Genomic DNA, 26,079 nt, shown 5'->3' with positions numbered 1-26,079 from the left:
ATCTGGTAATAGTAACATGAAGTGCTGAATAAAAATGTGGTTTCCTGAGATTTTTCTAACACATTGAATTGAAATTCCAGGAGACAATTTAACAACCTTTGTTTTTAAAAGGGGCACTTGATATACCTCCTCATAAGGTATACTAGCAGTATACTACATTAGACTCTAAGATTCAAGTGGCCTGGAACCATTGACTACCTACAGTAAGTGCTTAATATATATGTTAGAATGAATGACATTAAGACACATAATTCGTTTTCCAGGATAGTACTGCTTCTAATAAAGATTACCAGCTTAAGCAGTGATTGACATCTACAAGCTGTAGTAAATAAAAGCCTGAGTTTTAGGGTATGTTTTAAGAATTCCATTCTGTTTATTGGATGGTACTTAATTTTTTTTTTAACATTTTACTCATTTTTGAGAGCGAGAGAGACAGAGCATGAGTGGGGGAGGGCCAGAGAGAGAGAGAGAGGGAGACACAGAATCAGAAGCAGGCTCCAGGCTCCAATCTGTCAGCACAGGGCCCAACGTGGGGCTCTAACTCCCGGACTGCCAGATCATGACCTGAGCTGAAGTCGGACGCTCAACCGACTCAGCCACCCAGGCACCCCTATTGGATGGTACTTATACTCTCTTCATCTACGTATAATTCAGGTTGTTTCCAAACCTCTTGCAAGGTATTTTTCCTGTGTGATCCTCAATTCTGAATTCACGATGACAAGTAAGTCATACCAAAAACACATTTATATGACATTTCATTCCTAGTTGTTTTTCTTTTCTCAGTCCAGTGAAAGATAGAAAAAGAGAGGGATCACTTTCTGAATTTTAAAATCTTTAGTTATGTATGTGTGCATGTATGTATTTTTATTTTAGATAGAGAAAAGGCATGAGAGGGACTGAAAGGGAGAGAAAATCCCAAGCAGGTTCCGTGCTGAGTGTGGCACCTGACATGGGGCTTGATCTCACAACACTGGGATCATGACCTGAGCTGAAATCAAGAGTCAGATGCTCAACCAACTGAAACATCCAGGAGCCCCTGAACTTTGAAGTCTTTTAAATGGGAGCATTTACGTGTACACCAATCTCTAGTCTTTATCATGGCTCCTCCAGTACGTCCTTATTCTTCTGTTGTCTATTTAGTGTACAGAATTCCCCCAATGATTTTTTAAAATCATTTTTTCCTATCTTTGCTTTCTTTCCTCAGTTCAAGTAGGAAATATCTGCACCTAACTTGAACATTGAGGGTAAGGTTAAATAAGAGCACATATAGCATTGAGAAAAGCAGTTGTGCAGTCTTTTGACCCCCATTTGACTGTGTATGAATATGTCTTGGGCCTGAGTCACTTCCTTACCAAGAGATAAAGAGCTCTTACAGTCATTGCCAGGCTTCTTACCTTGTGTGCAAAGATCTTTCCCTGTTGCAAGCTCATAAAATATTCCTTTATTCTGCATGTAAATCACTGGCCCACAGACACACCCTTAGATTCCAGACTCCATATGGGGGCTAATCATGAGAGATTGACTCACACCCTTGGAAATGATCTTACTCTTTTTCTTTCTTATGTGAGTGAAACTTTGTTCCATCCAGTTCTTGACTGCATTGTGTTTTCCTTGGCCACTCCGATACCTGTGCAGTGGACAGAAGGGTTTGTAATCTTCCCTGGGACTGGTAAACCAGTGCACAGTGCTCTGGTTGACAAATAGTGGCTGAGTTTCAAAGAGTATTCATTCACAATCTTCTTTATCGATGGAAATTGTTTATCAATTCTGTAATTGATTAAGTGGCATAACTCTCAACAAATTGGGTCTGAGCCATTATTTTACACTATTCTTCACGAAATAACACTTTTTAAAACACAAAAAGCATAACAAAATGATTGGGAACAGTTAAACAGTGTAATTTTATCTAGAGGATGTTCACTTGAAAAAATTACAACCCATTCTAAAATAATTTTCATGACAGAACGATACTGGTTTGGTCTCAAAAAGTTGCATAGCCTGCCTCTTAAATCTTCTATATAAACATAGATTACTACAATAAACCTAGTCTTAGTACAGCAGAGCATTTGCTTAGCCATCTGTTATATTTACATAACCAGAGTCCAGGCTGCTCCCTGGGGCTCTACAACTTAATCAAGTACTCTATTTACACAGTCGCATATTCCCGAGAGCTGCCTCTAGCAATGAAATTTACACTGCTAAATCTATCAATTAGTTCTAGCTCCTAGCCAATCAGTTCCTAAAAGTGGGAAGCTACGTGAAAGAGGAAAACCTTAGTTGAAATTCCTTTGACTTTCTTAAGAGATTATTTAAAAGTGATGAAATTGATGTTTTCCTTCATTTATTTATTTACTTTTTTGGTCAGTCTAAGAACAATTTGCAGCTATTAGAGAGATTCAACTAAACTAGTGGAAAACAAAGGGAAGGGGTTGTAGTATTGTCTGTAGAGAATTTGAAAACAATAAAAACCCAATTAAAAGTATGTCTGCTTTTTATTACCACCAGCCATTCTAAACATTTTCAGTAATAAAATACTCATTCACAAAAAAACCAAAATCATTTGTGTTCTAAGGTCTAATTAAAACAAATGCTGTACTTATCTCTGAGTTTTATGTATGCATATATATATATATATATCTTTTATACATATATAAATATTATATATATACATGTCTATTATATATATATATTGGTTTGTGCATGTATATTTCAAACAAATACAGCTGTATTACTTATCTTTTGATAAACATTGTATTCTACGTAAAGAATTACTCTGAGGAATCAGTTATGTAATCCTCCCTGACCCCTATTCCCAGACCTAGATTTGTGTGTGTGTGTGTGTGTGTGTGTGTAAGTGGGAAACTCAAAATAAAGTATAAAGTGATTATAAAAACAAGGGATAGAAACTGAGTCACTATAATTCTGTCATTCTATGTAAGCACTTAGAGATTTTGTAAAATTAATAAATATTTTACATTTTAGTTTAGTTTAGTTTTTATTTTAATTCCAGTTAGATATCATAAAGTATTATATTACTTTCAACATAGTGATTCAGTACTTCGATATATCACCCTGTTCTAGTCAGGACAAATGTACTGTTTAATTGCCATTACCTATTTAGCCCCTCCCCTTATCCCCCTCCTCTCTGGTGACTATCAGATTGTTCTCTATAATTAAGAATCTATTTCTTGATTTGTCTCTCTCTTTCTTATTTTTCCATTTGTTAATTTGTTTTGTTTCTTAAATTCCATATATGAGTGAAACTGTATGCCATTTGTCTTTCTCAGACTGACTTATTTTGCTTAGCATAATACTCTCTAGCTCCATCCATGTCATTGTAAATGACAGAATTTCATTCTTTTTTATGGCTGAATAATATCCCTTTGTAGGTGTATATATATATATATATATATATATATATATATACACACACACACACACACACACACACACACACATCTTTATCCATTCATCAGTTGATGGACACTTGGGCTGCTCCATATCTTGGCTATTGTAAATAATGGTGCTATAAAACATAGCAGTCCGTGTATCTCTTTGATTAGTGTTTTTGTATTCATTGGGTAAATACCCAGTAGTAGGATTGCTGGGTCATGAGGTACTTACATTTACAACTTTTTTTTGAGGAACCTCCATAATGTTTTCCAGAGTGGCTACATCTGCCACTACATCATAGTGGCTACTATTCTCACAAACAGTACAAGAGGATTCCTTTTTCTCCACATCCTTGCCAAGACATGTTGTTTCTTGTGTTTTTTATTTTAACCATTCTGATAGGTGTGAGGTGATATCTCATTGTAGTTTTGATTTGTATTTCCCTGATGATAAGTGATAATAACTACATTTTCATGTGTCTGTTGGCCATCTGCATGTCTTTGGAAAAATGTCTTTTTCTGTCCTCTGCCCATTTTTTAATTGGATTATTTGTTTTAGGGTGTTGAGTTTGATAAGTTCTTTATATATGTTGGACACTAACCCTTTATTAGACATGTCATTTGCAAATATCTTCTACCATTCTGTAGGTTGCCTTTTAGTTTTGTGGATTGTTTCCTTCACTCTACAGATTTTATTTTGATGGAATCCCAATAGCTAATTTTTGCTTCCATTTCCCTTGTCTCAGGAGACATATCTAGAAACAAGTTGCTACAGCTGATATCAGAGACACTATTGCCTGTTCTCTCTTCTAGAATTTTTATGGTACAGGTCTTTCATCCATTCTTACTTTATTTTTGTGTATGGTGTAAGTGTGGTCCAGTTTCATTTTTTGCATCTTGTTGTCTAGTTTTCCCAACATCATTTGTCAAAAAAACTGTCTCTCTCCCATTGGATCTTTTTTCCTGCTTTGTTGAAGATTAATTGACCATATAGTTGTGGGCTTATTTCTGGGTTTTCCATCCTATTTCACTGATCTATGTCTATTTTTTTTTCAGTATTATACTTTTTTGATTACTATAGCTTTGTAATGTAACTGTCTCCAACTTTCATTTTTCAAAATTGATTTGGGTACTTGGGGTCTCTTGTGGTTCCATACAATTTTTAGGATTATTTGTTCTAGTTCTGTAAAAAATTCTGGTGATACTTTGATAGGGACTGCAATAAAAGTATAGATTGCTTTGGGTAATATAGACATTTTAACAATATTTCTTCTTCCAACCCATGAGCATGGAATGTCTTTCCATTTCTTTGTGCAGTCTTCAATTTCTTTCATTAGTGCTTTATAGTTTCCAGAGTATAGTTCTTTCACCTCTTTGGTTGGGTTTATTCCTAGGTATCTTACTCTTTTGTGTGCAGTTGTGCAGGGGATTGTTTATTTTTTTCTACTTATTTATTATTGGTGTATAGAAATGCAGTAGATTTCTGTAGATTGATTTTGTATCCTGTGACTTTACTGAAGTTATCAGTTCTGGCTGTTTTGGTGGAGTCTTTCAGGTTTTCTATATATAGTGCCATGTCACCTGCAAATAGTGAAAGTTATACTTCTTCCTTATTGATTTGGATTCCTTCTATTTCTTTTTGCCGTCATGCTGTGGCTAGGACTTCAAGGGCCATGTTGAAAAAAAGGGGTCAGAGTGGACATCCTTGTCTTATTCCTGACCTTAGGGGAAACACTCTGTTTTTCCCCATTATGAATGAAGTTAGCTGTGTTTTATTTATTTACTTTTCATATACTGCCTTTATTATGTTCAGGTATATTCCCTCTAAAACTACTTTGCTTTACGTTTGCATCATGAATGGATGTTGTAGTTTTTCAAATACTTTTTCTGTGTCTGTTGAAATGATCACATGGTTCTTATTCTTTCTTATTAGTATGATGTATCATGTTGATTGATTTGTGAATGTTGACCTTCCTTGCTACATAGGAATAAAACCCACTTGATCATGGTGAATGATTTTTTAAATGTATTGTTGGATTTGGTTTGCTAGTAGTTTGTTGAGAATTTTTGCATCCATATCCTTCAGGGATCTTGGCCTTTTGTTCTCTCCTTATATGGTTTTGGTATCAGGGTAATGCTGGCCTCAGAATGAATTTGGAAGTTTTCCTTACATTTCTATTTTTGTAACAGTTTGAGAAGAATAGGTACTAACTCTTCTTTACATCTTTGGTAGAGTCTCCCTGTCAAACCATCTGCTCCTGGACTTTTTGATTACTGATTTAATTTCTGTGCTGGCTATCAGTGTGTTCAAATTTTCTATTTCTTCCTGTTTCAGTTTTGTTAATTTATATGTTTCTAGGAATTTATCCATTTCTTCCAAGTTGTAAAATTTATTGGCATACAGTTTTTCATAATATTCTTTTATGATTATTTGTATTTCTGTGAGGTTGGTTGTTATTTCTGCTCTCTCACTGTGATTTTATTTGAGTCCTTTCTCTTTTTTTCTTGAGGCTTATCAGTTTAATTGATATTTGTCAGAGAAGCCGTTCCTGGTTTCATTGATCTGTTTTATTCTTTTTTAAAATTTTCTATATCTTATTTTTGCTCTAATCTTTATTATTTCCTTCTTTATACTAGTTTTTAAGGTTTTGTTTGTTGTTCTTATTCTAGCTCCTGTAGGTGTAAGGTTAGATGGTTTATTTGAGATTTTTCTTGCTTTTTGAGGTAGACTTGTGTTGATATAAACCTACCTCTTAGAACCACTTTTGCTGCATCCCAGAGGTTTTGACCATTGTGTTTTCATTTGTTTCCATGTATGCTTTTGTTTCTTCTTTTATTTCCTGGATGACTGATCCACTGTTTGTTAACATGTTATTTAGCCCCTATGTATGTGTGGTATTTCCAGGTGTGTGTGTGTGTGTGTGTGTGTGTGTGTGTGTGTGACTTCTAGTTTCAAGATTTGTTGTTGTTGCTGTTGTTGTTGATGACTTCTAGTTTCTTAGCATTGTGGTAAAAAATACACATGGTATGATTTTGACCATCTTGAATTTGTTGAGACCTATTTTGTGGCCTAATACATGATCTATTCTGGAGAATGTTCCATGTGCACTTGAAATAAATGTGCATTCTGCTCTTTTAGGGTGGAATATTCTGCATATACCTGTTAAATCAATCTGTTCCAGTGTGTCATTCAAAGCCATTGTTTCCTTGTTTATTTTCTGTTTAGATAATGTATCCATTGATGTGAGTGGGTGTTAAGTCCCCTACTATTATTGTATTACTTTCAGTTAGTTCATTTATGTTTGTTATGAACAATTTTATTAGTTTGAGTGCTTCTATGTTGGGTGCATAAATATTACAATTATTATTATTATTTTAATTTTATTTTTCATTTTTAAAAATTTACATGCAAATGAGTTAGCATATAGTGAAACAATGATTTCAGGAGTAGATTCCTTAATGCTCCTTACCAATTTAGCCCATCCCCCCTCCCATAACCCCTCCTGTAACCCTCAGTTTGTTCTCCATATTTATGAGTCTCTTCTGTTTTGTCCCCCTCCCTGTTTTTATATTATTTTTGTTTCCCTTCCCTTATGTTCATCTGTTTTGTCTCTTAAAGTACTCATATGAGTGAAGTCATGTGATTTTTGTCTTTCTCTAACTAATTTCACTTAGCATAATACCCTCCAGTTCCATGCACGTAGTTGCAAATGGCAAGATTTCATTCTTTTTGATTGCCAAGTAATACTCCATTGTATATATGTATACCACATCTTCTTTATCCATTCATCCATCGATGGACATTTGGGCTCTTTCCATACTTTGGCTATTGTTGATAGTTCTGCTATAAACATGGGGGTGCATGTGTCCCTTCGAAACAGCACACCTGTATCCCATGGGTAAATGCCTAGTAGTGCAACTGCTGGGTCATACGGTGGTTCTATTTTTACTTTTTTGAAGAACCTCCATACTGTTTTCCAGAGTGGCTGCACCAGCTTGCATTGCCACAAACAATGCAAACGAGATCCTCTTTCTCCACATCTTAGCCAACATCTGTTGTTGCCTGAGTTGTTAATGTTAGCCATTCTGACAGGTGTAAGGTGGTATCTCATTGTGGTTTTGATTTGTATTTCCCTGATGATGAGTGATGTTGGCATTTTTTCATGTGTCAGCTGGCCATCTGAATATCATCCTTGGAGAAGTGTCTATTCATGTCTTTTGCCCATTTCTTCACTGGATTATTTGTTTTTTGGATGTTGAGTTTGATAAGTTCTTTATAGATTTTAGATACTAAGCCTTTATCTAATATGTCATTTGCAAATATCTTCTCCCATTCTGTCGGTTGCCTTTTAGTTTTGCTGATTGTTTCCTTTGCTGTGCAGAAGCTTTTTATTTTGATAAGTTCCCAGTACATTTTTGCTTTGGTTTCCCTTGTCTCTGGAAACATGTTGAGTAAGAAGTTGCTGCGGGCAAGATCAAAGAGGTTTTTGCCTGCTTTCTCCTTGAGGATTTTGATGGCTTTCTGTCTTATATTGAGGTCTTTCATCTATTTTGAGTTTATTTTTGTGTATGGTGTTAGAAAGTGGTCCAGGTTCATTTTTCTGCATGTCACTGTCCAGTTTTCCCAGCACCACTTGCCAAAGAGACTGTCTTTATTCCATTGGATATTCTTTCCTGCTTTGTCAAAGATTAGTTGGCCGTACATTTGTGGGTCCATTTCTGGGTTCTCTACTCTGTTCCATTGATCTGAGTGTCTGTTCTTGTGGCAATAAATATTTACAATTATTATATCTTCCTGTTGGATTATCTCCTTATTACTATATAGTGTCTTTCTTTGTCTCTTGTTACAGTTTTTGTTTTAAAGTGTATTTTTCCAATATAAGTATTGCTCCTCTGGTTTTCTTTTACGTCCATTTACCTGAAAGATGTTTCTCCATCCTCTCATTTTCAATCTGCAGGTGTTTGTAGGTATAAAAAGAGGATCTTATAGGCAGCATATAGATTTTTTTGAATCTATTCTGTCACCTATGTCTATTGATCAGAGCATTTAGTCCATTTACATTCAAAGTAATTATTAATAGATAGGTTTTTATTGCCATTGTATTACTTGTTTTGTGGTTGTTACTGAAGATTTCCTCTGATATCATTCTTCTCTTTCTCCCTTTTACGTTTTTTTGCTTTTTTAGTGATATATTTGGATTTATTTGTTTTTATTCTTTGCCTATTTACAGTGGTTTCTGATATATGGTTACCATCATGTTGGTATATAACCTCTTCTGCAAATAGGAGTCTATATATATTGATTGTCTTTTAAGTGTGAACCCATTGTTTTCTCCTCTTCTCCCCATGTTTTAGGTATATGTTATCATATTTTATCTTTTTTTTTTGTAATTTCCTTAGCTGATTTTTTTACAGGAATACTCATTTGACTACTTTTGTTTTTCCTACTTCTAAACTGTCACCTTTGGTCTCTCCTTTCCACTCAAAGAGTCCTCTTTAGTATATCATACTAGGCTGATTCAGTGGTCATGAACTCCTAGTTTTTGTTTGTCTGGAAACTCTTTATCTTTCTTATTCTGAATGATAGCCTTGGTGTATAGAGTATTCTTGGTTGCAGAATTTTCCCATTCAGCACTTAGAGTATATCATGCCACCCCCTTCCGGCTTGCAAAGTGTTTGTTGAAAAATCTGCTAGCCTTATAGATTTTCCCTTGTAAGTTACTGACTTGTCTTTCTGCTTTTAAGACTTTTTTATCACTATATTTTTCCAGTATTATAATATATCCTGGTGTGGATCTGCTTTTGTTGATTTTGATGGGAGTTCTCTATGCCTCCTGTATTTGAAATCTGTGTCTTTCCCCACATTAGGGAAGTTTTCAGCTGTTATTTCTTCAGATAAATTTTCTGCCCTCTTTTCTCTCTCTCCTTCTTCTGGGATTCCTGTAATAGAAATGTTATTATGTTTGATGGAGTCACTGAGTTCCCTAGGTCTATTTTCATTTTGTATAACTCTTTTCTCTCTCTCTCTCTCTGTCTTGTTCAGCTTGACTACTCTCCATTACTCTGTCTTCTATGTCACTAATGTATCCCTGTACTTCTTCCACCCTGCTGTTCATTTTATCAAGCATGTTTCATTTATTGAGCCCTTTATCTCTGCTGTTATTCCTTATATCTGTGTTGTGTCTCATTCATGTCTTCTACTCTTTTCTCAAGTGCAATGAGTATCCTTAGGATCATTGCTTTAAATTCTCAACCAGGCATGTTACTTATAACATTTTGCTTAGATCTCTGTCTCTGGTCCTATCCTGTTCTTTCATTTGGGACAGATTTGTCTGACTCCTCATTTTCTCTGCCTCTCTGTGTCTGTTTCTGTGACAGCTGTGTTTTTTACTCTTGAATGTAGTGGCTTTATGACGAAGAGGTCCTGGAGTGCACTACAGTGCGGTGTCCCCTGTTCACCAGAACCTGACACTTCTACTCTATATTTAGTGGTAGAGTTTGTTCTATCACTCTTTGAATCATTCTCCAGTTTATTGACTTAGATATGCATGATATATAAGTGAGCTCGGGGTCCTCCTACTCCACCATCTTCCCAAGCTCCAACCCTAAAGTAATCAATATTTTAGATGAATTTTAGATTTATAGAAAAATTGAGTGTATAGTTCCCATAGGCTCTCCCCTCTCTCCTGCAATTTCCCCTACTATTAACATGTGGCATTATTCATTATAATTAATGGACCAGTATTGATTCATTAGTGTTAACTAAAATTCATAATTTTTGTCAAGGTTCATTCTTTGTGTTATAAAGTTCTGAGCTCTAACATATGTGTAATGTTATGTATTCATATTACAGTATCAAACAGTATTTTCACTGCTCTAAAACCTCCAGTACTCCATCTATTTACCCCATCTCCTGTCCCCTGATATCCCTGGAAAATACTGGGTTTTTATACTTTCCACATAGCATTTGCCTTTTCTAATGTAGTTTGAATCATTCAGAAATACTCTTTTCAGACTGACTTCTTTCATTTAATGTTTGCATGTAACTTTTCTCCATGTGTTTTGTGGCTTGAGACTCACTTATTTTTTAGTGCTGAGAAGTATTCTATTGTTGAGATGTACCCAAATTTTTGTCTCCCATTAATCAATGGAAGGAAAACTTGGCCGCTTTCAGTTTGGGGCAACTATGAAATAATGTCTGGGGTGTGTGTGTGTGTGTGTGTGTGTGCATTTTCATTAATTTAGGGAAATACCTTGAGCACAATTGCTGAAAAAGCTATGCGTAGCTTTGTAAGAAACTACTGAACTGCCCTTTAACATGGCTAAACAATTTAGCATTCTCAACAGTTATTAATGAAAGTTCCCGGGGCGCCTGGGTGGCTCAGTCGGCTAGGCGGCCGACTTCGGCTCAGGTCATGATCTCACGGTCCGTGAGTTCAAGTCCCGCGTTGGGCTCTGTGCTGACAGCTCAGAGCCCGGAGCCTGTTTCAGATTCTGTGTCTCCCTCTCTCTCTCTGACCCTCCCCCGTTCATGCTCTGTCTCTCTCTGTCTCAAAAATAAATAAACGTTAAAAAAAATTAAAAAAAAAAAAGAAAGTTCCCTGTTGCTTTACATCCCCACCAATATTTAGTAGAGTTTGTACATTAAAAAAAAAAAAAAAAACTTTTAGCCATTCTAACGTGTGTATTGATACCTCATTGTTTGATTTGCAATTGTCAAATAACATATGTTGAGGTGTTTCAGATATTTATTTGCCACCTGCATATATTCTTCAGTTAGGTGTCAGGATCTCTTGCTTATTTATTAATTGATGTATTTATTTTCTTACTATTGAGTTTAAAAGTCCTCTGTATATTTTGGACACAAGTTCTTTATCAGATATGTGTTTAGCAAGTACAGTATTTTTCTCCAAGTATGTGACTTGTCGATATTTTTAACAGTGTACTTTTACAGAGCAGAAGTTGTTCATTTTAATAAAGTCTAATTTATCATTTTTTTTCTTTCAATGGACTATACCCATGCTCTACTCTATGTCATCTCTCCCTTCTAACTCTTCCTTTAAGATTCATGATTTACAAGGAGACTATCTCTAAAACTTACTATATGGACCATGTTAACTTCCTAGGGCTGTTGTAACAAATTACCACAAAAGGGGAATGGTAATTTACTCTTTCAATTTTGGATGCTATAAATTCAAAATCATGACATTGTTGGGGTTGCTATTTCCTTCTGGAAGCCCTAAGGAGCCTCAAAGACAAACCAGGTGGCACTTTTCACACTTTACTTGGAAATCTCCTAAGGTAAATGTTCAATTTTATTGAACAGTAGAGCACAATTCTGCCAGCTTCTGCAAATTTATCAAAAGGATCCCTATTCCTTCAGTGCCCATTACCTGTCCTTTGTTTTCATCTGAGACTCACAAGAAACATCTTTAATATTTCTAGCACCATTCTGTTCTTTATTTTATATATAATATAAATATACACACATACATACATATATATTCTTTAAGATAAAAGCTTCTCTATAGCTCTCCTCACTTTCTGATTCTTCACCAGAATCTATTTTAATGTCCATATTTTTACCAGCAATCCTTTTAAGGCAAGCTATACTTTTTCTGTAATGTGCCTCAAAACTCTACCAGCTTCTACCAATTACCCAATTCCAAATCCAATTACACATTTTGAAGTATCTGTTCGAGTAGTATTCCACTTCCCAGTGACAAAATATGTATTAAGGTTCTCCAGAGAAACAGAACAAATAGGAGATTATATCTGTATCAATATATCTGTATCTATATATCTATCTATATTTGTCCCTGTGTCTATAGCTATATATTTATTTATGTCTATATATAGTTCTGTATCATTTATCTCCATCCATCCATCCATCCATCCATCCATTCATTTGTCCATCCATCCATGAAGAGACTTTAAGCGACAGGCCTTTGTGATTGTAGCAATTGGTAAGTGCTAGATCTTTAGGGTATGTTGACAGACCAGAAACTCATGTAGGAGTTCATACGTCAGTCTTGAGGCAGAATATCTCCTCATGCGGATACCAGTTATTAGATGAGAGCCCATTCTGTTGCAGTGTAATTTTATCTTAACTTGATTATATCTACAAAGTTCCTATTTATAAGTGAGGTCACATTCACAGGTACCAATGATTAGGATTTAGACATATCTTTGGTGGGGACATAACTCAACCTACAATAGGACACAAAATTGTATCATGAACATCAAAAAACTATTACCAGTGAAAGTGTGTAATCTTCTGTTCAAACTGTCATAAAGTATTTTACATTGTTTCAATATCTAAAAATCAGAGTGATTATTAGATGAATGTGTGGTATGTAAATGTCACCTGTCAACACTTTACATGGCCATGAGAAAAACCTGGTAAAGGGGGCACCTGGGTGGCTCAGTTGGTTAAGCCACTGACTTTGGCTCAGGTCATGAATTTGTGGTCCATGGGTTTGAGCCCCGTGTCAGGCTCTGTGCTGAAAGCTCAGAGCCTGGAGCCTGCTTCAGATTCTGTGTCTCCCCGCTCTCTCTCTGCCCATCTCCTGCTCACATTCTGTCTCTCTCTCAAAAAAATAAATAAATGTTAAAATTTTTTTTAAATAATAAAAAAAGAAAAACCTGGTAATCAAGCAAAACTAAGTGTAGTGGACTTACTGTATTAATGACAAATATTGTTTCAATGATCTTAAAAGAGTCTCAGAAAGAAGAGATCAGAGGGGCATCTGGGTGGCTCAGTCGGCTTAGCATACAACTTTGGCTCAAGTCATGATCTCGCATTTGGTGAGTTCCAGCCCTGCATTGGCTGTCTGCTGCTAGCATGGAGTCCACTTGGGATCCTGTCTCCCTCTCTCTTCGCCCTTTTACCGCTGTGCTTTCTCTCTCTCCCACAAATATATTTTTAATGTCATGATTTATAAAAACTAACTAAATAAACATGTAACAAGAAATTAGAGAAAAGTGTTTATAGAATGAGGACCTGTGCTGGGAGACTTGAAAGTGGGTCTTAAAAGGCAGGGAACAGATCAAAATTGTGTAGAATTTCTGACACTATAGTTTGGATTGCTTTATACCATGTGGAAAGAAACTTGAAGTGAAACTTGATGAGCAAGATAGTTTAGATAAAGTCTACTCTGCCAGGGACAAATAATGTATGCTAGGAAATATATGTATGTTGGTTTCAGCACACATAGTATATTTTTAAGCTTTCATATTTGGGAAATTTTCAAAAGAGTTTAAAGTCCACTGAAACTTTTTAAAAAAGGTTTTTATCTAAATTCAAGCTAGTTAGCAAGCAGTATAATATTAGCTACAGGTGTACAAGATAGTGATTCAACCCTTCCATACAACACCCGGTGGTCATTACAAGCGCACTCCTTAATCCCCATCACCGATTTAACCCATCCTCTGACCTACTTCCCCTGTGGTAAACATTAGTTTGTTCTCAATAGTTGAGATCCATTTCTTGATCTGCCTCTCTCTCTCTCTCTCTCTCTCTCTCTCTCTCTCTCTCTCTTTTTTTCCCTTTGCTCCTTTATTTTGTTTCTTAAATTCTACTTCCCAAACCAAAATATTTTCCAGTGGGTCATTATTTTAAATCATATGGACTTGAATTTACTAAGATTGACAAAAAACAAAACAAAACAAAACAAAAAGAATCCTTTGAAAAATCAAAAATAAGATCTATAAAGAAGTTGCCACAAAATGATAATATTTAGTTACTTACAATAAAATTCACTCTGACATCCCTCAACCTCTCTTCTTTTTTTAATCATCATTTAGAGAGAAGCAGCACTACATATGGGCATAGTTCAAAGGGAAAATAGATATCATAAAAGCCATAATTAAAAATTGTTTAATTAAAAATTAAAAATTATCTGTTTGGTAAATGAAGAGTAGCTTCAGGGATCTATGCATATAAAATTTAGTGACCTTGCCTCAAGTCAGCACACCAGGGATATTTTTTTTCCTTCACCAGTGCTCTCTGCATGCCCTAGAGTACTGCTATCACTAGAATAGAGTTGTCTCAATTTTCACAAACTGTCATCCAATGAGATATGGCTTTTTCTTTTTATTATATTTATGGGTAGCTAAAATTCCCGAGGGGATGAATTACTCAAGATAGTTAAAGATGGTAAGACAAGAAGTAATGGTCCGAAACATGAAGAGAGAATACTTAAACTAGATAAGATGAAGAAATTCTTAGTCATGAGGTCAATGAAGCAGTCTAATAGGGTACCCAGGGAGGTAGTCAAGATAGCATCACTAAACACTACTCAGACTCAAGGGAAAATTAATGAGACAAGCTCTGGTTGGGAGAATGAGAAATCTTATGTTTTTAGACAAGGAAGAAATAATCTATTATAGGTAACCCAAGATGCATCTTTTAAATAGTTCACCTATGTAAAAATGTTACTTCTAATTGGTATTAAAGTATTACATTTTAAGAATTAATACATTTCAAGGTGATTTTTAAAGGCTTCAAGCAGTACTTCTGCAACAAATATTTACTGAGTGTCTACATTGTGCCAGGCACTTTTCTAGGCTTATTAATATATACTCAGAATATCATGCAGGTGCATGAAATATTGATTTTTAATAAAGGCCATTGGTGACCTCCAACACCATATGTAGTTAAAATACACTAATTATTCATTCATGTATCAGCACACAGTAACATACATTAGTGCTTGATATGCATGTTTCTCTGCAAATGACATGCTATTTCAAGTGCTTTAACTCTTGTCTATCACTATTGTCTTAATTTTTTCCTACTGGTTCATTATGCTATTAAAGAGAGATAATTAATGGTTAATTCTGTATTTGTACAGATTAATTTCTTTATTCTATAGTAATATAAAACCTATATATTTTAAATAACTATAGTATATAAGTAATATAGGTAACATTTAATTCATGGATTGTCTTATGCAAAGTTAAAGCAAAATTTGAAGTATAATTGCTATAAAATCACTGTAAATGTTTAAATTACACAATTTGATTAGTTCTTATATACATATGTGCCTTGAAGCCATCACCACGATTAAGATCATGAACATAACTATTACATCCAAAAGTCCTCTTTTCTAATCTCTTCCTCTCATCCTTCTATAACCCATACCCTTCATCAGACAACCATTGACCTGCTTTCTCTTAATATTGATTAGTTTGAATATTATTGAATATTTGAATACTGAATATTAGTTTGAATAAAATATATAACATTTTATATAAATGGAACAAAATACCTACTCCTTATTGTCTGGCTACTTTTACTCAGCATAATTATTTGGAGAGTCATTTATGCTGCTGAATATATTAATAGGCCACTCCATTTTATTGCTGAGCAGTATTCCATTGTACGAATATACCATCACTTGCTTGTCTGTTCACCTGTTCATGGATATTTTGGCTATTGTTAGCAATTTGAAATTATTAAAAATAAAGCTGTTTCATGTAAAAAATCTTTCTATGGACATATGCTTTCACTTATTTTGGAAAATGCCTTGAAGTAAAATGATTAGTACCTATAAAGTTTGGGAAACTCCCAAACTGTTTGCAAAATATTGTGCCATTTTACATTCTTCCTAGCAGTGGAGTGGTTCTATTATAGAATCATTCCACTAGGTACGTAGTGGTATTTCATTGTCATTTTAAATGGTATTTTTCTTTTTATTTTAAGTATATTTATTTATTTTGAAAGACAGACAGCATGGGGGGGGGAGGGGAAGAGAGAGAGGGAGAGAGAGAATCACAAGCAGGCTCCACACTGTCAGAGCAGGTGCTCAAACCCATGAACCCGTGAAGTCATGAGATCCTGACCTGAACTAAAACCAAGAGTTGGACATTTAACTGACTGAGCCACCCAGGAACCCCTTAAATGGTATTTTTCTAATGACTAATGGTGTTGAACATATTTTATTTGCTTGTTTGTAATCCATGTATCTTCTTTCATTATGTGTGCCTTCAGATCTTTTGTACATATTTAAATGGCTTATAGCTTGTCCAGTGTGTGACTTGAACTTGTTTTCATTTTCTTAGTGTTTTTCCTGCAGCTTAATTTTGATGAAATCTAATTATTTATTTATTTATTTATTTCATGGATCATACTTTTGGTATCTAAAAAATATTGTCCAACTCAAGAGATTTTTCTCCCATGTATTTTTCTCAAAATTTTACGTTTTTAGTTTTACACATAGATCTATGATCCAATTTGAGTTAAGACTTCTATACAGGGAGAAGTATGGATCAAAATTTGTTTGTATATATTTGCTGAAATTGTTACTTTTCTCCAAAGAATTGCCTTTGAGCTTTGTCAAAAATAATGTATAGGTCTGTTGGTTGATTTAATGTTGTGTTCCACTGCTCTATTTGTCCATTTTTAACACAGTATTCACTCTCTTGATGACTACCTTTGTAATAAGTCAGCTTGTCAGTATCTACAAAGCCTACTGGGATTCTGACTGGGATTACACTAAACCTATAAGTCAATTTAGGCAGAACTGACCTTTTATCTATGTTGTTGCATTAAAGCTGCCTATCTCTCAATGTATTTAGGTCCCTGTCTTCAATTTCTTTAGATTTGATTTATAGATTTTACTGTATATATATTTTTACAACTTTGGTCATTTTTTACCTTTAATTATTCCAAAATGTTAACGCTCTTTTAAAATGTATTATTTTTCATTTTTGACTTTTTTGTTAGTACATAGAAATGCAATTGTTACTGTATATTACATTGTATGCAAAATTAGTAACAGTATTTCTAATAGTTTTTAACATGTTCCATAGAATTCTTTCCATAGATGATCATTCCATTTTCAAACAAGTAGAATTTACTTCTTCGTTTCCAAAATCGATGTGCTTTATGTTTTCTTATTTACTGCACTGTCCAGAAGTATAAATACAATGTTAGTAAAGTGTTGACAGCAGTTAGTCCTTCTTTGTTCCTGAATTTAGGAGGGAAACTATTCACTTTTTCACAATGAAGGATATTAAAGAAAGAACCCTGTAGCTTTTCCCTAGCTTCCCTTTATGAGATGAGGATGTGCCCATGTATCAGAGAGTTTTCATTAGAATGAATGTTGTATTTTGTTAAATGCAATGCAATTAATATTGCAGCAAGGTATTTTCTCCAAATATCCAACATGCTTTTTAATGTCACAGTCATGTTCTCAGTAGGGGAATCTACTGAATCACGTGGGCTATATTTATAGGACATTGAATGAGGTAATGAGTTGAACTTTTTATGCAGCTCAGTCATTACTAGAGTTTTCTACAAGGGAAAGAAATAGTGACAATATAAATGATAAAGAAAACTCTGGATATAAGATGTATTCCTTTTTGGGTATACCTATCAAAACATGCATGTTAAAAATGTAATAAAAATAATAAATATTATTTTCTTGCCAAGATTGTAAATATTTTTATTGGTAATGCACAGTGTTAATGTTGATAAAGTAAATGAAGTATTTTCAGAAACAGCTCGTAGGAGTTCAAATTAATTAAAGTTCGAGGAGATAATCACAATATGTTAAATAAAAATGCAGGTTGCAAAACAAAATATATAGTACCATCATATTTTTGTGGTATAGGTAACTATAAAAACACCTCAGAAAAATTATTAAAGGTACATGTAATGTATACTTAAAAACTGAATGGGCAATTATATGGATTATTTTTACTTTCTTCTCTACAACTTTATGTTTTTGAAAATTTTATACAACAGACAAATATTTGCAGGTTGTGTTTCTCAGGAACAGACTTTGAGCAGAGATTGGTCTGCAAGATATTTATTAGAAGATGCTCTGAGGATTAATGCTTTCAAAGGAAGGGAAGGACACAGAATTGGGCAGAAGAAGAAATCAGCCTGTACTTCAGATTCAAAGAAAGTTTCAACCATTGTGCAAATGTTGAAAGGAAGTATCTTAACTACTGAAGAAAATTGCTGTGAGATATTTTCTGGATGTAACATGATTTTTAATGTCACAAATCAGGCTTTCCATATAAGCAGGCTGGAGATGTTATGGAATCGCATGTAATATTGATAGGTGTACCTAGATCAGGTAAAGGAAAATCACTTCAAGACAACCACCTTAACCATGTGTTAGAAACTAAAGAAGCTATGCTGAAAGAATCAAATACAGGATATCAATAAAGTGATGGGAATTATTTAAAAAAAGGTGCCAAATGGAAATTCTAGAGGTTAATACAAAATTATTGAAATGAAACATATACTAGAGGAGCTGAATGGTAGATTTGAAGTGGCGGAAGAAAAAATCAGCAAAATTGAAGGGAAGTAATTAGAGATTATGTAGTCAAAAGAACAGAAAAAAAAGAATAAGGAAAACTGAACAGAGCCTCAGAGAATTATAAGACACCATTAAACACACCATTATAAGCATAAGTGGAATACTCATAATGAGAAGGGAGAGAAAATGGAGCAGAAAAATATTTGAAGAAATAATGGCTAAAAACTTCCCAAATAGGATGAATAATACTAATCTATACATTCAAAAAGCTTAATTAACTCCAAGTAGACTAAATTAAACAGATTCACAACTATAGACATCACGGTGAAAATATTGAAAGTCAAAAACAAAATCTTAAAAGTATAAAGGGAATAAAGACTTTACGAGAACTATTAAAGGATCCCAGCAATGCTGAAGAATACAAGATTAATAGCCAAAAATCATTTGTATTTCTCTAGAGATGTAATGAAAAATCTGAGAATTAAATTAAAAAAAAATCCCATTTATAACAGATCTAAAGGAACAAAATACCAGAGATTAATTTGCAAAAATAATTGCAAGTGTATATTGAAATCTACAAAGCATTGTTAAAAAGATAAATAATAAATAAGTGGGGAAAACATCCATGTTCTTGGATTGGGAGTTTTAATATTGTTAAGATGGTAATACCCCCCAAATCTGTCTACAGACTTTCTTCAATTCTATAAAAAATTAAAACTACCCTTTCTCAGAAATTGACATGCTGATTCTAAAGTTCGGATGGAAATGCAGAGAAATAATCCTAAAATAATCTTGATAAAGAAGAACAAAGTTGGAAGAGCCACACTTCCCAATAAATAATAAAAATAACCATATAGATCAATGGGATGGAATTGAGAGTCCAGAAATAAGCTTATATATTATGGTCAATTGATTACTGACAAGGGTTGGAAGTCATTTGATAAGGGAAATGGTGTTGGGAGGATTGGATAGCGACATCAACAAAAATGAATTTGAATACCTACCTCCTACCACATAAAACAAAACAAAACAAAACAAAACAAAACAAAACAAAACTTTAAATGGTTAAACGTCCTAAATGTAAGTGCTAAAACTTTAAAATTCTTTGAAGGAACATAGTGTACCTATGTCCCAAAATGTATGACAAATAATAGCATAAATACCATGGGGAGAAAAATTTAAGTACATTCTTGGAAAGTTCATGTAGTATACATGAAGTGATATAAAAAACAATTGTGATAAGTATGGATTTTATAAACTATAAACCACGAAAAGGAAAAAAAAACAATTATAGCTTGAGTGAACAGCACTGATAAAATGGGAAACAAAAAAAGAAGAAAAAAAATGAAAGAGGAAAAATAGAAGAAAAAAAACATAAGAAACAAATTGGAAACACATGGGAAATTGATGCATTTTAGTCCAGCTGTATCAATAACCACTTAAATGTACAATTTTTAACACCAGCTATTAAAAGGTAGAGATTGTCAGATTGGATTTGAAAGCAAAACCCTGTTACATTCTATGTAAACATAGATTCAAGGAATAAATGCATTGTAAGGAGGGGAGACGGTAAAAAACTTAGAAGTATGCCATAGTAACAGCAGTAAAAGAAACGCTAAAGTAACCATTTATGTCCTGCCTCTAGCAGCTGGTATTAGTCCAGAAATGGTCATGTGACTGAACTTGGTCTCATAAACTTGAAAGGAAGAATTTAGAGTTTATTTTAGAGAACATGTTTTCTCTTATTTCTCTTCATCATTCCCATTAGATACAAAAAGAAAAAACAACACAGCAAAACAAAAACACTTTCACAGGTAGTCATCTCTCTACCATGTGTGTTACCAGCCTTGGGATAACAGGGAAAATAGAACAGCACAGATGAAAGAAACAGGTGTTCGATAGCTCTACTGGTTGATTGCCTAGGTTTCCAGTTACTTCAGATAAGAAACAATTTTATTAAGTCATTTGAAATGTTTTTTTCTGCTACATAATTCACCTATTATCAATCTCAGTATTAATTTTCTATTAGCAATAATTTATTTTTTCTTTCCTAAAAGAAAATTGAAAAATATTTTGATGAAAGTGATATCTAGTTGTTGTACTGTGTTATCTCAAAACACAGCTAAATTACACATAAGAATGCTTCTAATTATAGTTTCAACCAGTGGTTAATAAACGACTGATTTAATACTTAAGATTGTTTACTCCTATACAATTTAGTTTGCAATTTTAAATCTATATGTTTAACAAATTAAATATTAAATATTTTAAAGACCTATATATTTATCATTTTAATAATTATGATACCATTGTTTATATTTGAATATATAGATTTATAAATAATATTTTATACATCAGATTTATTTTTCTACCATCTGGAAAATATAAGTTATTTCTGTTAAGGTAAATATCTCACCAAAACAAATCCATATTTTTTTGTTCTTCTTTCAGTGCTTAGTAAATAAACACTGTATTTAAATTTATTAAAATATATCACTTCCTTAATGAAAATTTAACTTAAGGAAAATCTCAGTTATAAATAAATCATTAAGTATTATCTCAGGGCCCAATGATCTACCAAACACACAATGATACTCACCTAATGAAATTTATTCATGGTAGGTTGACAAAAAGACTTTGGAGATATCAATTCCTGTTAGATTATAATTCATACTTTCAATATTGCTTATGCATAATAAAACAAAATTGTGTACTCCTCTCTCCTAAGTATTAATTTATAAAGACATATTTTGTTACACAAAGAGTATCAGTGAATTTGGAGTTAATTGTTTAAATTCTAAGATCCTTCTTAACAAGAATTCTAACAATTCTTGTTAGAACAATCTAACATTGGATACATTAAAATGTTTTTTTAACGTTTATTTATTTTTGAGAGAGAGAGAGAAAAAAGGATCTGAAGCAGTCTCCAGGCTTTACACTGTCAACACAGAGGCCTACTCAGGGCTCAGACTCATAAACTGTGAGATCATGACCTGAGCTGAAGTCCGACACTTAATGACTGAGCCACCCAAGCGCCCTATAGATATATAGGTTAGATATATTTTAATTCCACTCTTTTGAGATTGCTTATTGAATATTTATGTGCTTTTTAATAAAAAGATAAAGGCATTTGAGTATTTAAATATCCCCGGAAACATTTCTAGATTTTTCCTCTATTTTTATGTGCCATAGAATTCAGGAAAAGCCCAGATTGGTATTTTAAAGACTTGATTATACTGGAACAGAGATTGTACCAGCTTTGATAAGAAAAGAGTTCTTGAAACCAGGAAAAAACATATTTACTTGAAAATGAAAATATCACCAATTGATTTAGATGTATCCATTAAAACTATACATCTATCTTTAAAAAAACACTTTGGCATCTAAAGAAAAAAATAATTTATTAGCAAAAAACTATAGGTTTAAAATTAGGATGTTTAGGGATGCCTGGGTGGCTCAGTAGGTACAGCATGTGCCTCTTGATCTTGGGGTTGTGAATTTGAGCACCACACTGAATACAGAGATAACTTAAAAAAATGAAAGCTTTAAAAATAAATAAAAATAGAGTAATCAGAGCTTCTTCCAGAACGGCGTCTGCCCGGGTTTTGTGGACTTCCCTCACGGCATGTACCCAAACGCCAGTCTTCGCTCCCACCTCAAAAGAAGAAGCCGAGACTGCCTGCTGCCCCAAGCCAGAAGAGACGTCCACCTCTCAACACTTGACAACAGGAGAAAAAGAACAGAAGGAAGCAGTTGAACATATTGATGAAGTACAAAATGAAATAGACAGACTTAATGAACAAGCCAGTGGGGAGATTTTGAAGGTAAAACAGAAATATAACCAACTCTGCCAACCATTTTTTCAGAAGAGGTCGGAATTGATCGCCCAAATCCCAAATTTTGGGGTAACAACATTTGTGAACCATCCACAAGTGCTTTTACTGCTTGGGAGGAGGATGAAGAGGCGCTGCATTATTTGACAAGAGTTGAAGTGACAGAATTTGAAGGTGTTAAATCAGGTTACAGAATAGATTTTTATTTTGATGAAAACCCTCACTTTGAAAATAAAGTTCTCTCCAAAGAATATCATAGGAATGAGAGTGATGATCTATCTTCAAAGTCCACTGAAATCAAATGGAAATCTGGAAAGGATCTGACAAACGTTCAAGTCAAACATAGAGTAAGGCCAGCAGGAAGAGACAGCGTGAGGAACCAGAGAGCTTCTTCACCTGGTTTACTGACCATTCTGATGTGGGTGCAGATGAGTTAGGAGAGGTCATCAAAGGTGATATTTGGCCAAATCTGTTACAGTACTACCTGGTTCCCTATATGGATGATGAAGGGGAACGAGAAGAAGAAGATGATGATGATGAAGAAGAAGAAGGATTGGAAGATATTGATGAAGAAGGAGATGAGGATGAAGCTGAAGATGAAGATGATGATGAGGGGGAGGAAGGAGAAGAGGATGAAGAAGATGACTAATGGAACACTGATGGATTCCAAGCTTCCTTTTTAATTTTCTCCAGTTCCTGGGAGCAACTTGCAGTCTTTTTTTTTTCCCCTCCTCCTCTTGTGCTCATTCACCCTGTTTTTCAAGTCTCTTTTCTCTCCCTTTATACCATGGTTCTCAACTTATTTTGGGGAGAAATGTCTTGAGCAGGATACAGTGGGAAAAGAATCTCTATGCCTTTCTGTTCCAAATTCATTTTAATCCCTTCCTGTCTCAACAAAAACTTTATGGAATCAACACCACCGTGCTCTGTGGGAAAAAAAGAAAAACCTTCTGCTCCCCTAGCTCTGCTGGAAGCTGGAGGGTGTTAGGCCCCTGTGTAGTAGGGCATAGAATTCTAGCTTTTTCCTCCCCTTCTTTGTATATTGGGCTCAGAAATTACACTGTGTCTCTATGTGAATATGGACAGTTAACATTTACCAACATGTATCTATCTGTCTGATTTCTCTTGTTGAAAAAAAAAAAATGAAAAAAATGGGTTTATAGAAGGTCAGCAAAGGGTGGGTTTGAGATGTTTGGGTGGGTTAAGTGGGCATTTTGACAACATGGCTTCTCCTTTGGCATGTTTAATTGTGATGTTTAATGGACATCCTTGCAGCTGAAGATGGCACTTTTAAAATAACATTCTCTCCTAATGATGAGTTGAGCCCTGCCACTCGATGGGAGGATCAGCAGAACCTGTAGGATCTTATTGGGAATTGACATTCTCTTGTAATTTTGTTCCTGTTTATTTTTAAATTTAGTTTCACTGGAAAGGAAGGAGGCTCAGTTTTAAACATTAAAAGTGTACACATTGCTTTGTTACAATAAAACTAAATGTGCACACACTAAATAAATAAATAATAAATAAGTAAATAAATAAATAGAATTAGGATGTTTATAATCAACTTTAATGAGGATTTCCTTAATAAATGATGAACAAAACACTAAATTTTAGACTTGCTTATTTAAGGAATAAGGAGCTATCTTACTAAAATAGTCATTCTTTCATTAAGTTAATATTTATTGAGGTCAATATGGGCTAGTGATACTCCAAATACCAGGGATGTAGTAGTAAACAGGATAGGCTTAACCTGTTCTAGTAACTCCTGGAGTTTATATTTCAGTAATACACCCTAATCTCAATATCACTAAGGGTAAAATATTAACAACTATATAGAGGTACTTGTTACTGTGAGATTAGGAATGAGGTAGGAATTTCTTCAATAACATGGTAGGCATATAACAGCAGCTCATTTAAAAACTCTTGTAATATATGCAAACTCTTTCTATCTCAGTGTTTGCTATAGGCAATGCCAAAATCTGGACATGAATATTTGTGTACCTCAGAAATATAAGCAGATTTTTAGAAAGACAGTGAATATACATAGTTTCAAATGTTATTTTCTAAACATATGAGACTATAAGTCAGAGACTATATCCCTCATAAGTGAAAACAGTACAAGTTGGCTTATAAATACATTAAATGTTTTCAGAAAACAAATAACTTATTGAATTATATTATTCATCTCATAGGAAACTAATAGTTCATTTTATGAATCAACTATTTTATACTTAAATTATGCTTATAACTTCCTTTAAATTCTATCTGTGTACTAGGTTGAGTAGTACCTCCCCCCCCCCCAAAAAAAAAAAGTTCATGTTTAAAGGATCTTTGGAATGTGACCTTGTTTGGAGATAGAGTCTTGTACATGTAAATAGTTAAAATGAGGTCATACTGGATTAGGATGGGCCCTAAATCAAATGACTGGTGTCCTTAAAAGGAGGCCACATGAATAATTAGAGAACACACAGGGAGAACACCATATGATAATGGTGGCAGATTAGAGTGAAGCACTGACAAGCCACGGAGAGCTTAGAATTCCCAGCAACAATCAGAAAAGAGGAAAGAGGTATGGAACAGATTCTCCTTCATAACCTCCAGAATGTACCAATTCTGCCAACCCTTGATTTCAGACTTCCCGCCTCACAACTGTGAGAGAATAAATTTCTATTGTTTAAGCTGCCCATTATGCTTATTTGTTATGGCAACCTTAGAAAACTAATATAAATCTAATATTAAAAATCCCAAGCATTTTTCCTATTAATCTCACATTAGGAAATACTTTTAAAAAAATTAAGACACGGATAATGCTGTTCCATATAGAAGATTTTGTTTGTTTAAGTGACATATTTTAAACAACATAATATTCTCATTTCATTGTTATTGAGACATTGTTCTCAATGACATATACTTATTATTCTTTTAAGTACATATTTAACTAATATTAAACTTAGTCATCATGTGGTACATTACAACATTACATCCCTGGTACTTATTTATCTTATAAGTAGAAATTTGTGCCTTTTAATTGTCTTCCCCTAATTCCCCTCCTTCCTGCCCTCCACTGCTAGTAACCACAAGTGTGGTCTATTTTTCTATAAGGTTTTTTTTTTTTTTTTTTTTTTAGATTCCATGTGCAAGTGGGATTATACTGTATTTGTCTTTCTCTGTCCTATTTCACTTAGTTAACTGCCTTCAATATCCACCCATGTTGTAGCAAAGAGTGGGAGTTCCTTATTTTTGCCCATATATGCATATATATATATATATGTCTGTGTGTGTGTGTGTATATATATCACAACTTTTTTATTCATTCATCTGTTGATGGACACTTATGTTGTGTCTGTCTTGGCTACTGTAAATAATGCTACTATAAACATGAGGGTGCAGATATCTTTTTGAGTTAGTGTTTTCATTCCTTTTGGATTTATTCCCAGAAGTAGAATTGCTGGATCATATGGTCGTTCTATTTTTAATTTTTTGAGAATCCTCTTTACTGTTCTCCATGGTGGCTGTATCAATTTGCAATCTCACCAGTGATGCTCAAGGGTTCCCATTTCTCCACATCCACACCAGGAT

General features: G+C 34.0%; 1 pseudogene; it reads left to right on the top strand.

Annotated features, from left to right (window-relative positions):
* The first annotated feature begins 714 nt into the window (after positions 1-714).
* On the top strand, positions 715-23,149 carry LOC125922390 (protein SET-like; annotated as a pseudogene).
* The last annotated feature ends 2,930 nt before the right edge of the window (positions 23,150-26,079 follow it).

This window comes from Panthera uncia, chromosome B1 (genome assembly GCF_023721935.1).
Source record: "Panthera uncia isolate 11264 chromosome B1, Puncia_PCG_1.0, whole genome shotgun sequence".
Classification (NCBI taxonomy): domain Eukaryota; kingdom Metazoa; phylum Chordata; class Mammalia; order Carnivora; family Felidae; genus Panthera; species Panthera uncia.
The sequence above is the reverse complement of the archived record's forward strand: the minus strand, read 5'-3'. Positions and strand labels throughout refer to the sequence as shown.